Source organism: Sciurus vulgaris (assembly GCF_902686455.1).
Source record: "Sciurus vulgaris genome assembly, chromosome: 13".
NCBI classification, from domain to species: domain Eukaryota; kingdom Metazoa; phylum Chordata; class Mammalia; order Rodentia; family Sciuridae; genus Sciurus; species Sciurus vulgaris.
Window position 1 is genome coordinate 84,324,929 of NC_136474.1, and position 11,214 is coordinate 84,336,142.

An 11,214-nucleotide genomic window follows, 5' to 3' on the forward strand; every position below is an offset into this window, starting at 1 on the left:
GCGTGTGCCCACGAGTTCTTGCTCTGAGCTGTTACACACTGGCCAGGGCAGAAGCAGCTGCATCGCACTGGGGTGTGAAATTATCCTTAAGCATTTTGGTGAAGGAGTTAAGTTTATTCATTGTCATCACAAAAGTAATTGCAGGGACAGTGCAGCAACTGAACAGACCTGGACAAAATAAGAATTCTTTATTTCTCCCTTTATAAATACCTATTCTGCAAATAATATGTACAAGGAAGCTTTTCATTAAAATTTTACCAGACTTAGACCATTAAGAAGGCTTGGAATAGACTTTCATTTCACCTCCTCTTACCTGACTTTCCAAGCCATTTTGTCTGAAATTTGACTTGCATCGCACAGGGCTTTAGGGCGAAGTCTCAGTTACCCAGACTGCAAAGAATGGCACTGTAGTCCCACAATTCAGGGGCAAATGGATGTCAGCTGTGAAGATTTTAATAAATGATTATGAGGCAACTATCACCACAATTCCACCAAAAGACAGAGTCCAGTGGCTCACAGAGAATACCACTTTGATGTGGACCTAGCATTCAGTATGGAAGTTAAAACAATGGATCAGCCTCTTGAATGAAATTTTTTCTTATCTACAAAGCAAAAATAACTACAGAGAAATGAACTGATTCCTCTCAGAAAGTTGAGAAAACCTTTTTTTCCCTTTCCTTAGCAAGAGTGTCCTATTTAATAGCACATTCAAAAAGCACAAGTAGGAGGAAGCCAGGACTGAGAAAGGCACCTTCATCCTGACCCAGTCTCAATTTCTTGGTTTTCTGTTCTCACCTATGATAATTATAACTGCCCTGGTCTTCTTGAATCACAAAGTGTTTAACCTGCTTTCATTGTGTGTTACATTTTTCGCTTGACACGTATATTTAAATGCATGTAAATATATGTAAAGTGACCATCCTAAACTTCAGTGCAATGACTTCTTGTGCCTGAACCCCCACCTCGCAACAGCCTCGAGTTAGAAGCATCATTAGTTCCATTCTGGAGAAAACAGGGTCCCTGCAAGGTTAAGCAGCTCATTTAGGTGCCCCAGTGTTGGAAGCCAGGCTGACTTCATGGCTCTGTGGGTTCTTCTGAAACTGTCTATTACACTGGTCCAGAGGATATAGGAGGGGCTTCAGAGTTCTGTTACTTTTTTCTCATTACTACAAAAAAAAAAAAAAAAAAAAAAGGTGCTGGAAATTTTGCATTATTTCCATGTATCTTGTAAACATGTTTCAATTTTGAAGATTATCTTAGAAGTTATTAGGAGCACATTGTCCATTGTCCTGTTATATATCACATGGGTGACAGTGTTAAAATAAAGAATTGCTTGGAATCTTTCCTGTTCTGCATTGCGTGGAGTCGGCTCCTGGGTCTTGGGTACCCGAAAATTAGGAGGTTCTACTCGCCCCAGAGACTGCACCCCGCAGATCTGCGGCTGTCACCATGCCACAAAATGAATATATTGAATTACACCATGAACGCTATGGATATCGTTTGGATTACCATGAGAAAAAGAGAAAAAAGGTAAGTCGAGAGGCTCATGAACGTTCAAAGAAGGCAGAAAAACTGACCTGAAAGCTAAGCTCTACCATAAACAGCGCCATGGCCGAGCCGAGAAAATACAAATGAAAAAGACAATCAAGATGCATGAAAAGAGAAACACAAACAAAAGGACGACAAGAGGACTCCACAGCTGCAGTTCCTGCCTATCTCCTAGAAAGAGAAGGACAGACTCCGGCAAAAGTACTTTCCAACATGATGAAACAAAAGTGAAAAGAGAAGGAGGGAAAATGGGAAGTCCTCCTTCCCAAGTTCCCAAGGAGAAACAGAAGAATTAAAAGTGATTCGAACAGGGAAGAGAAAAAAGAAGGCCTGGAAGAGCATGGTTACTAAAGTCTGCTTAGTTGAGATGGCTTTACAAGAAAACCACCTAAATATGAAAGATTCATTAAGGCCAATGGGCTCACGTTTCAAGAAGGCCCCTGTAATACATCCTGAACTGAAAGCCACCTTTTGCCTGCCAACACGAGGTGTGAAAAAGATTCCCTCATTCCCACTATATACAACTTTGGGTGTTATTACCAAAGGTACAGTCATTGAGGTGAATGTGAGCGAACTGGGCCTTGTAACACAAGGAGGCAAAGTTATTTGGGGAAAATATGCCCAGGTTACCAACAATCCTGAAAATGATGGATGCATAAATGCAGTCTTACTGGTTTGACAGCAGTTTTACATTCCTTATAATTATTAAAGACTACAAATCAACCAGGAAAACTACCATTACTACAATGCTTCTGAGTACTACTAAACAGCCTTAAATATCTGTAGTCATTAAGAGAACTATTTATTAAACTGTTTAAAAAAAATTTATTAAACTGTTTAAAAAAAAAAAAAGAAAAACATGAAATGAAAAATAAAAAGAATTGCTTGGTGATCAGGGTCCACACCTACACTCCATTTCTCACCTTTACAGGTCATTCTTCATAGAGTAGCCAGATTTTTTTTTTTTTAATAATATACATTTCCTGAGTAAACCGCCCCCCCCCCCAATGATTTTTCACCACCATTCAAAGAAAATCCAAATTCCTTACCCTGCTTTGTGACACTCTGCATGACCTCGCCCAGGCCTGCCTGCCTCTCCAGCCGGCTTTTCCTCGTCCACACCCCAGCCTGCCTGTACCCTCACCGGGAAGCTGGTTAAGGACTAGTGGAGCTAACACCGGTGACAGGGCCTCCGCACATGGAGCAGACACTGGAAACACAAGCTTCTGAAAGAATGGACGCTCACACTGGCATTCAATAATGCCTTTCCAAGTACTGGAGGGCTTAGGGGAAAAATCACAGTGAAAAAAACAGGCAGACTTAGCAAGTAAATGACGTAAGACACCAAGAACAGGCCAAATCGTGGCATGTGACACTGACCAGATAAAACTTTCTTATGCGTTTAGACAGAAATGGGTAGGAAATATGGGACTCCCACATACTCACAGAGGTGCTCTAGCATGTTGTACAAAAGTCCCACAATAGTCACAATGCCAACATTACTTTAATTACTCAAGGTACCATTCTAGTCATGCTAAGTTAAAATTGCTAATTTGAATTTGTTTTTATATTTTCGTTTGAATTTAATTACATTAAAATATAATTATATGTTTTATATATTTAGACATTTATGTAATTTGTATATTTATAATTATGATTTATTTATCAATTACAGTTATACAAATTACCCAAGCATAATGAGTACCCATCCAGTTTCCTATAACATGATCTAGCACTCTTATAAACATAACTTAAATGGCTCCATAAATTACTAAAATTTGAGGAACATGACTTTAGTCCATGGTGTCTCTCACCTCATACTTATAAAACATCCTTTGAAATAAATTTGTTTCTAATCAATTATTGAACATGAGTTATGATTGACATATATGGCATATGAACTGTTTGAAAGATGCCTGTGTGTTTCAAAGGATTAAACCAATCATCCTTCCAGTTTCTCATAAGACAAACATTCCAGGAAGGAGAAGTTCAGCACAGTTGATTAAATCAGTGGTTCTCAAGAATGGTTACCAGACTAGCAGTATCAGCTTCTCCTGGGAACCTTAGACATGGAGAAGTTACCACGATCTCAGGTTCCACCCCAGACCTACTATTACAGGAATGCTAAGCATGAGCCCCGGCAAGTTGTACCATAACAAGCCCCCACACCAGGGGTTTCTGATGCCTCCTCACCTTGAGGTCACTTGTGATACTAAGAGTTTTGTTATATGATTTAGAAATAGCTATCCCTGCAAAAAGCATACTGTATAACAGTTTGATTGTAATCCTTAAAATATTGTTGCCCTTTGGTGTTCATCATATCTTTCTGGAATGTTTTTTTCTTCTTTTTTTTAGGCTTTAAAGGTCAATGCCAGTCAAGATAGTCAAAATATCTTTGGGATAAACTGTCCATGTTTACAAGATTCCAGATCAGGCAGTAAACCTAGCTAATTCAGTTAGACATGTAAACAGAAAATAAAACCACCCATCACATCTGTTGTGCTCTTCGCAAACCCTGAGGAGAATAAATCTCACATGGAATTCCAAACAATCTTCAAAATGGGGTCTGGGAAATGTCCCAAAAGTTGCTGTGTGGTTTAGGAATCTGCACAGGAATCTCATGTTCTGGCTCCCACACTGCCATCATTTTTCTGACGAGGACCTCTGGAACTCTGAAATCTGTGATTCAAATACGAAAGACATCTCGAAAGCCAGGAAGGTTCCAAGGGGAATGAGTCACACTAAACTTACAAATTCATTTGTCTTACATTAGACTGTGGGAGAAATGGAAATGCAATTTTCCCAAGAAAGATCAGAAAAAGGCCAATTATCTCTCTTAAAAACACCACTTACAATAACAAATTGTTTCCCCACAAACACATTTCCTCATTGCTGCTGAGAGTGTTCTTGTATTGTTTAAAATGACAACAGAGAGTCTCTTCTCTAAAGAAAGATGCCACGTGACTCAACAAGCACTCCAGGAGACCAAAACAATGGGTCATGTATCTCAGAGTCTGGGTCTTTCAGCAGCAGGGGGCTTGGCAAGGAGGAACAAGTTTCACACCAGGTCCCTTGACAAAATCATCAGCTGGGAGAGAAAAGTGGCTCCTGTGGAGCCCAGAGTCACAACACAGCCTGGAATCCAGAGCAGTCTCTCCAAGGAGACTGCAAGTATTGGGAAGTCGCTGCAGAAGGGAGGAAGTAGATGAGAAGAGCGGAAAATGAGATCTGAAAGAAAACGCAGCTTCTCTTTGAAAGATACTCATATCACATGAGATGTGACCCTTTGCTTGGCTGTAACTTGTTTAACGCTAAAGCAGGTCTTCTGTCCCCACGTTCTGACTAGAATGCATGAATACAAATGTTGGACAGCTGCCCTTGGACTTATCTTTTCTAAGCTGGCAGCAGTTGGAAGAATCCATATTTACTTATTTATCGAAACTGTGGTTCATATGTTTATCCTCACCAGGACCATCTTCCCTTTCTCTGTTTCTAGAACCAGTTATCCAAGAGCTATGAATTCATTTCAAAATGTCTTATAAGTTCAAAAGGTTTTCTTTAAGCCAAAATCTATAAGAGGTTCAATAGTGGTAGAAAACCTATTATTTTCTGAGGACAAAAAAAAAGTTTTAATAATCAAAATAATTACTGGCTTATTTGTAGTAGATAAGATACAGTTCAAGGCTAACACATGAGAAATAAAAAGAAAAGAGCCAACCATTTCTTAAAGGGCCAGAAGGCTCAATACACATTGTCAAGGAAAATTTTAAGTATCTGAAATTTCTGCTTTTTATGGTTTATATACTGCTGTGGTTTGGCTATAAGGTGTCCTCCAAAAGCTCCTGTGTTAATGTAGATGGTGAAATTATTAGATCATGAAGCTATAACCTAATCAGCAGAAGAACCCATTTGATGGATTAATAGTTTGAAAGAATTACTATACTGGGTGGTAACTGTAGGTGGGGGGGCATGGCTGGAAGAAGCAGGTCTTTGAGGGCACGCCCTTTTGGACTATATCGTGTCCCCATGGCCCCTTACCCCACAACTCTCTACCTTCTGGCTGCCATGACCTGAGCAGTTTGCCTCTGCCACGCTTCTGCCATGATGTTCTGCCTCACCTCGAGCCCAGAACAACAGCGTTGGCCAACCACAGACTGAACCTCTAAAGCCTTGAGCCCAAAATAAACTCTTCCTCCTTAAGTTGTTCTTGTCAGGTATTTTGGTCATAGTGACAAAAAACTAACATGTATCTAAATACAGGGAAGAACGTTTTCTAAAACCTAAAGACATGTTTTGGGTTGTTAAAGTGGCCAGCCATATCAGAGCCATCCTCCTAAGTACTCTGAAATTGTGTGATAATATAAGCAGCATTACTCACAGAATGAAAGGACCATAGGTTTGGAGGGCCAGGCCATTCCTATTTCAAATTCAAGTTCTAATGATTTTTTGGTTGTGTGGGTTTGGGTAAGAAACAGCATCTCTCAAGTTCTATCTGGTTGAATCAACTGATATTTATTCACAAATTTTAAAAAAATGCTTAGTTTGTGCCATTTCTTGGTCAGCTAAAACAAACAGCACAGAGGCTAGTCCAGGTGGGGCAAGTGAGTGAGGGAAGAGGAGGTCAGCAAGCTTACTCAGAACCAGACCAGGTGGAGCCCTGAGGTCACAGTAACCTTCAGCTTGTGTCCATGAAAGGCACCCACAGAGGAATTCCATCAGCAGAGGGATGCGTTCTGCGTTTTCCTGGTCCAACAAGACTACTCTGCCTACTCTGCAGAGGAGCATGGAAACCAGTTAGGAGTCTGTTGCTTGCCACCATCAAGGCAAGTGACTGTTGTCATGAATCAGGGTATAACTGTGGGACAGTGAGAAGTGGTTACTAGATGTACTTTAAAGATACAGACAAAAGAATTTGCTGATGAATTCAATAATGGGTATGAAAGAAAAAGAAAAGGTAAAGATAGTGCTAAGATTTTTGGCCTAAGTAAATGGAAAATATAGTCATTCAGTGAAACCGTGGAAAGAGCAAATTGGGTCAGTGAAAGGTGAAGTCTCATGAGCTCAGTTTAGGCAAATTTGAGAGGGCTATTGTATATCCAAGTCAGTATGGTCCCTAAAACCATGAGATTTCTTTGTGAGTAAAGGTAGGAAGAAAATATCCAAGTACTAAGTCTAGAGGGACTTCATCATTAGGGATCAGAATGATTAGGAGAAGGAAAGAAGAAAGCAAAGAAAGAAAGAAGGATGAGAGGGAGGGAGGAGAAACAGCTGAAGAGTATGAGAAAAACCTAGAGATAGTGGTTTCTTGGAAGCCAGGTGACAGCAACGCTTCCAGAAGACAGTACTGCACTGTGCTAACTGCTTCTCAGAGGTAGGTCAAATAAGACTGATCAAATACAGTGAACTGAAGATCACTCCCAATGATCTTCAAGGGTCAACCATTCATAAGAGGTAGAATGATGGCCTGATTGGAATGGGGTCAAGAGAGAAGGGGAAGCAGAAATTCAGGTCAGCAAATGTGGAAATCCCATTCAAGGAGGCTTGCCATAAGAGGAAGGAGTAAGATTGCATAACAGGAAAGGAAAGTGGAAACGGGGAGGATTTTAATTCTTTTTGGTTTTGGAGGAGATTTTTATCTTATTTATGCATGGAAATACAGTACACAGTGTGTATTTAACTCAGATTGGTGGCATATGTTTTAGTCTTTGTCTTGTCCAGCTTGGCAATGTGAGTCACAGATTTTGGACCCAGGACATTGCTTCCTGGTGGCAGTGAATCTCATCACTTCTTTCTTTGCAAGGGGCTCTGGCAGCTTCCACTAGCTTGGCCAGAGCACCTTGGTCTCCTGACTTACCTGCTGTGGAGGCAACAGTGGTGTAGGTCCTCCGGTGGACAAGACACCCAGCCTGACCTTCTTGATGATGCGGCTGGGACACCCCACCTGTGATACAGGAAGACAGCCAGCTTGATGGAGCCACAGCATTCACAGTCATTGCCAGCTGAGTCTTCTCGTCCTCCACCACGATGGTAACAACATTACGCCCTGCTTGAAGGAAAGTGGTCTCTTGGTGGCCAGACCAGAAGTCTGCTTCTCCTCTTGCTTTGTCTCGGTCTGTACTTGTGAACCCCATGAGCAGTTGAGTAGCTGTGTATCCAATGCTTGGGTCAAATGGTTAATCACAGGAGCCATTTTCAGTCTCCTGAAAGAGAATAACCCTTGGCAACAGCAGCCAGATAGAGCAGGGCCATTTGACAAAGCAAATGAGATCCCTTTTGTCTGGATGTCCTATCCATTACCAACATTTTTAAGCTTTTTCTCAAGCAGGGGATTTGCCACCATCTTGGTCTCCTGTTCCCCGCCCCCCTCTGGCTTTCCTTCAGCATCTTGGATGCCTGAAGGAGGTGTGTGTGTGTGTGTGTGTGTGTGTGTGTGTGTTGGAGGACTAATAGCATACTGTGGGCTGATGAAAATTACCCAATCGAGAAGGGAGAATTGCTTATTCAAGGGAGGAAAATTAAAGAATTATTGGAGGTAACCCTTTGTGCAGACAAGGGAGAATGGTGCTAAGGACAAGGGCAAATAGTGTTGAGGGAGCAAGAGGAAGGCCAAGCCTTATCTGGGCACATGCCAATTACTCTCATAGGAACAGCAGGGAAAGAAGATTGTACCTATATTGTTATAGAGTGAAAATGGGAGTTAAAGGGGAAGACTGTAATGACATAATCATCTAACACAGTGAAAGAGTGAACAAAGTCGGGAAATAGCATAACTACCAGAAAGTATTCAGGGCCCATGGAGGTTAACTGATTATGAACATGGTGTGTGATTTTCTCCAGCAATCTTTGCTCATGTGCAAGGACAAAAATAAAGGTAGTTGGCCAAACAGGTACAATAAGATGAAGCTACAATAAGGAAGGTGAGACTGTGCAAGGAAGTGATTATAATGATTGAGCATAGAATTTAAACTGGGGAGAGAAGAAAGAGAAGACATGAGGTGAGCAAGGACTATAGGAAAGGCAATCAATCAATGGATTGAAGATGGGAGTAGACACATAAAGGCAGAGTAATATATCAATAAGAATCAAATCTTGACATTTTTAGGAAAAACACAGATTGGGAACATCAAAGAGAACACAGCCCTCATCTTCAGACACAGTGGAATGCAGCATTTTGGAGAGAAAACAGTTAGTCCTTGAGAGGGCTTCATGGTAAAGCATCAGGGAGGAGTCAAGTGTCCATTCAGATAAGAAGGCAAGAGAAACACCACCACAGAGGTGGAGGCATGGGGATCTTCAGAAGGCGAATGTGAGAGTTCCAGAAGGTGGAAAATGATAGGAGAAGTTGGTGAAGTGAGTCCTGTGGGTATTGGGGGCCAGCAGTGACCTCAGGGACCTGGTATTCCCTGAATGCCCTAATGAGAAGAGTCTGGCCCCAAACACTAGTGCTGGAAAAACATGAGAGGGTGAAGAACATTACCAGAAGAAGTTATGGGTTATTTTATCCCAAATGAGCATTGGATATGTTAATTTCCAGTTGTATGTCAGTTCTAGCTACTGTCTGCCCTTGAAAACCACACAACACCATCTATTTAAACTTATTCTAGCCAGTGTGGTGGCGCATGCCTGTAATCCCAGAGGCTCAGGAGGCTGAGACAGGAGGATACTGGGTTCAAAGCCAGCCTCAGCAAAAGCAAGGCACTAGGCAACTCAGTGAGACCCTATCTCTAAATAAAACATACAAAGTAGGGCTGGGGATTTGGCTCAGTGGTAGAGTGCCCTGGGTTCAATCCCCAGTACCAAAAATGCAACAAACAAACCAACAAACAAAACAAATTATTCTAAAAACCAAATGGGCTAAGGAAATGAACAGACACTTCACAGAAGAAGATGTACAAGCAATCAACAAACATATGAAAAAATGTTCAACATCTCTAGTAATAAGAGAAATGCAAATCAAAACCACCCTAAGATTCCATCTCACCCCAATTAGAATGGCGATTATCAAAAATACAAGCAACAGATGTTGGCGAGGATGTGGGGAGAAAGGTACACTCATACATTGCTGGTGGGGCTGCAAATTAGTGCAGCCGCTCTGGAAAGCAGTGTGGAGATTCCTTAGAAAACTTGGAATGGAACCACCATTTGACCCAGCTATCCCACTCCTTGGTCTATACCCAAAGGACTTAAAATCAGCATACTACAGAGATACAGCCACATCAATGTTCATAGCTGCTCAATTCACAATAGCCAGATTGTGGAACCAACCTAGATGTCCTTCAATTGATGAATGGATAAAGAAACTGTGGTATATATATATAAAATGGAATATTACTCAGCCATAAAGAATGATAAAATTATGGCATTTGCAGGCAAATGGATGAAATTGGAGAATATCATGCTAAGAGAGATAAGCCAATCTCAAAAAACTAAAGGATGAATGATCTTTCTGATAAGCAGATGATGACACATAAGGGGGAGGGTGGGAGGAGTTAGTGTTAGGGTTAGGGTTAGGTTTAGGGTTAGGTAGGGGGGTAAGAATGGAGGAAGAAAGGACTGTTTAGAGGGAAAAGAAGGGTGGGAGGGGTGGGGGGAAGGGAAAAAATAATAGAATGAATCAAACAACATTACCATATGTAAATTTATGATTATACAAATGGTATGCCTTTAACCCATGTACAAACAGACAAACAACATGTATCTCATTTGTTTGCAATAAAAAAAAAAACAAATTTGTTCAACCATGTGAACTATTTGTTCAAACTAACTTTGCTTCCAATTAGTTTAGATGTGCTTCTTTTATAAAACAGATATGCCATTTACTACATAATCCTTTACTCTTAACTTTTGCATTTAATGAATTTTTTTATACAACTGTTGACCTCGTCTACTTGAATATTAGCAATTTCTTAAGGTGACATTCAGGAAAAAGCATTCACATCACATTTTCCAAAAGAATGCAGTTTCCTGGGTTCCTCACGCCTCGATTCCAATGCTGCTCTCTCACTCCCTGCCTCCCTGGGGTCCTGAAAGCACATAGTGCCAGTGGTGGACTACATATTCCTGCAAAGCCTGAGCTCCAAAGTCAGCCTGCTTTTTCAGTTTCACGAAGTCTCTTGCTCATCAGCAAAGTGATCTCAGTTATTCAGAGAACACGGATAATATTAGAGTTCTTAGCAATGGTTCATTATTGAAGGTGAAAATGAGTACTTTCATGAAAAGAAGGAAAAAACAGCTTCCTAAAAAATACAATTCTAAAAAATATGCATGTCCTTTAAATGGGAAAGTTGTGAGTCAAGGCCTCACCTACTCTTAGCAAGAATCATTATTCTTTTCATTACCCACTCCCCTGTGTTCAACACAGTGCACACACACACACACACAAGTCTGGAGTTTTCATGACCATCATCTATTTCTAAAATACCGTTTCTTGCACTAGAGCAACTGTCTGATGTTAGTTTTCCTTCTTCACAGCTGTTTTTTTATTTGTGGTAAGAATATCCTTTTTTTTTCATTTCTTTTAAAGAAAGTGCCATCAAACATTTGGCCATATTAATCCCCCATCTGTAAAACACACTTTACTTGGATTATCAGCAGGGTATGTGTCCTCTCTGAATTCATTTTCTGGGGAATGGGAATTTATTCAAGTAAATTAATTTGCAAACAGAT

The 11,214-nt window shown here is 40.8% G+C and overlaps 1 pseudogene across 1 annotated transcript; it reads left to right on the forward strand.

Moving 5' to 3' along the window:
- Window positions 1-1,336: 1,336 nt before the first annotated feature.
- LOC306642908 (ribosome biogenesis protein NSA2 homolog) lies at window positions 1,337-2,247 on the forward strand (annotated as a pseudogene). Its single transcript has one exon. The product of its transcript is annotated as a ribosome biogenesis protein NSA2 homolog (transcript).
- The last annotated feature ends 8,967 nt before the right edge of the window (window positions 2,248-11,214 follow it).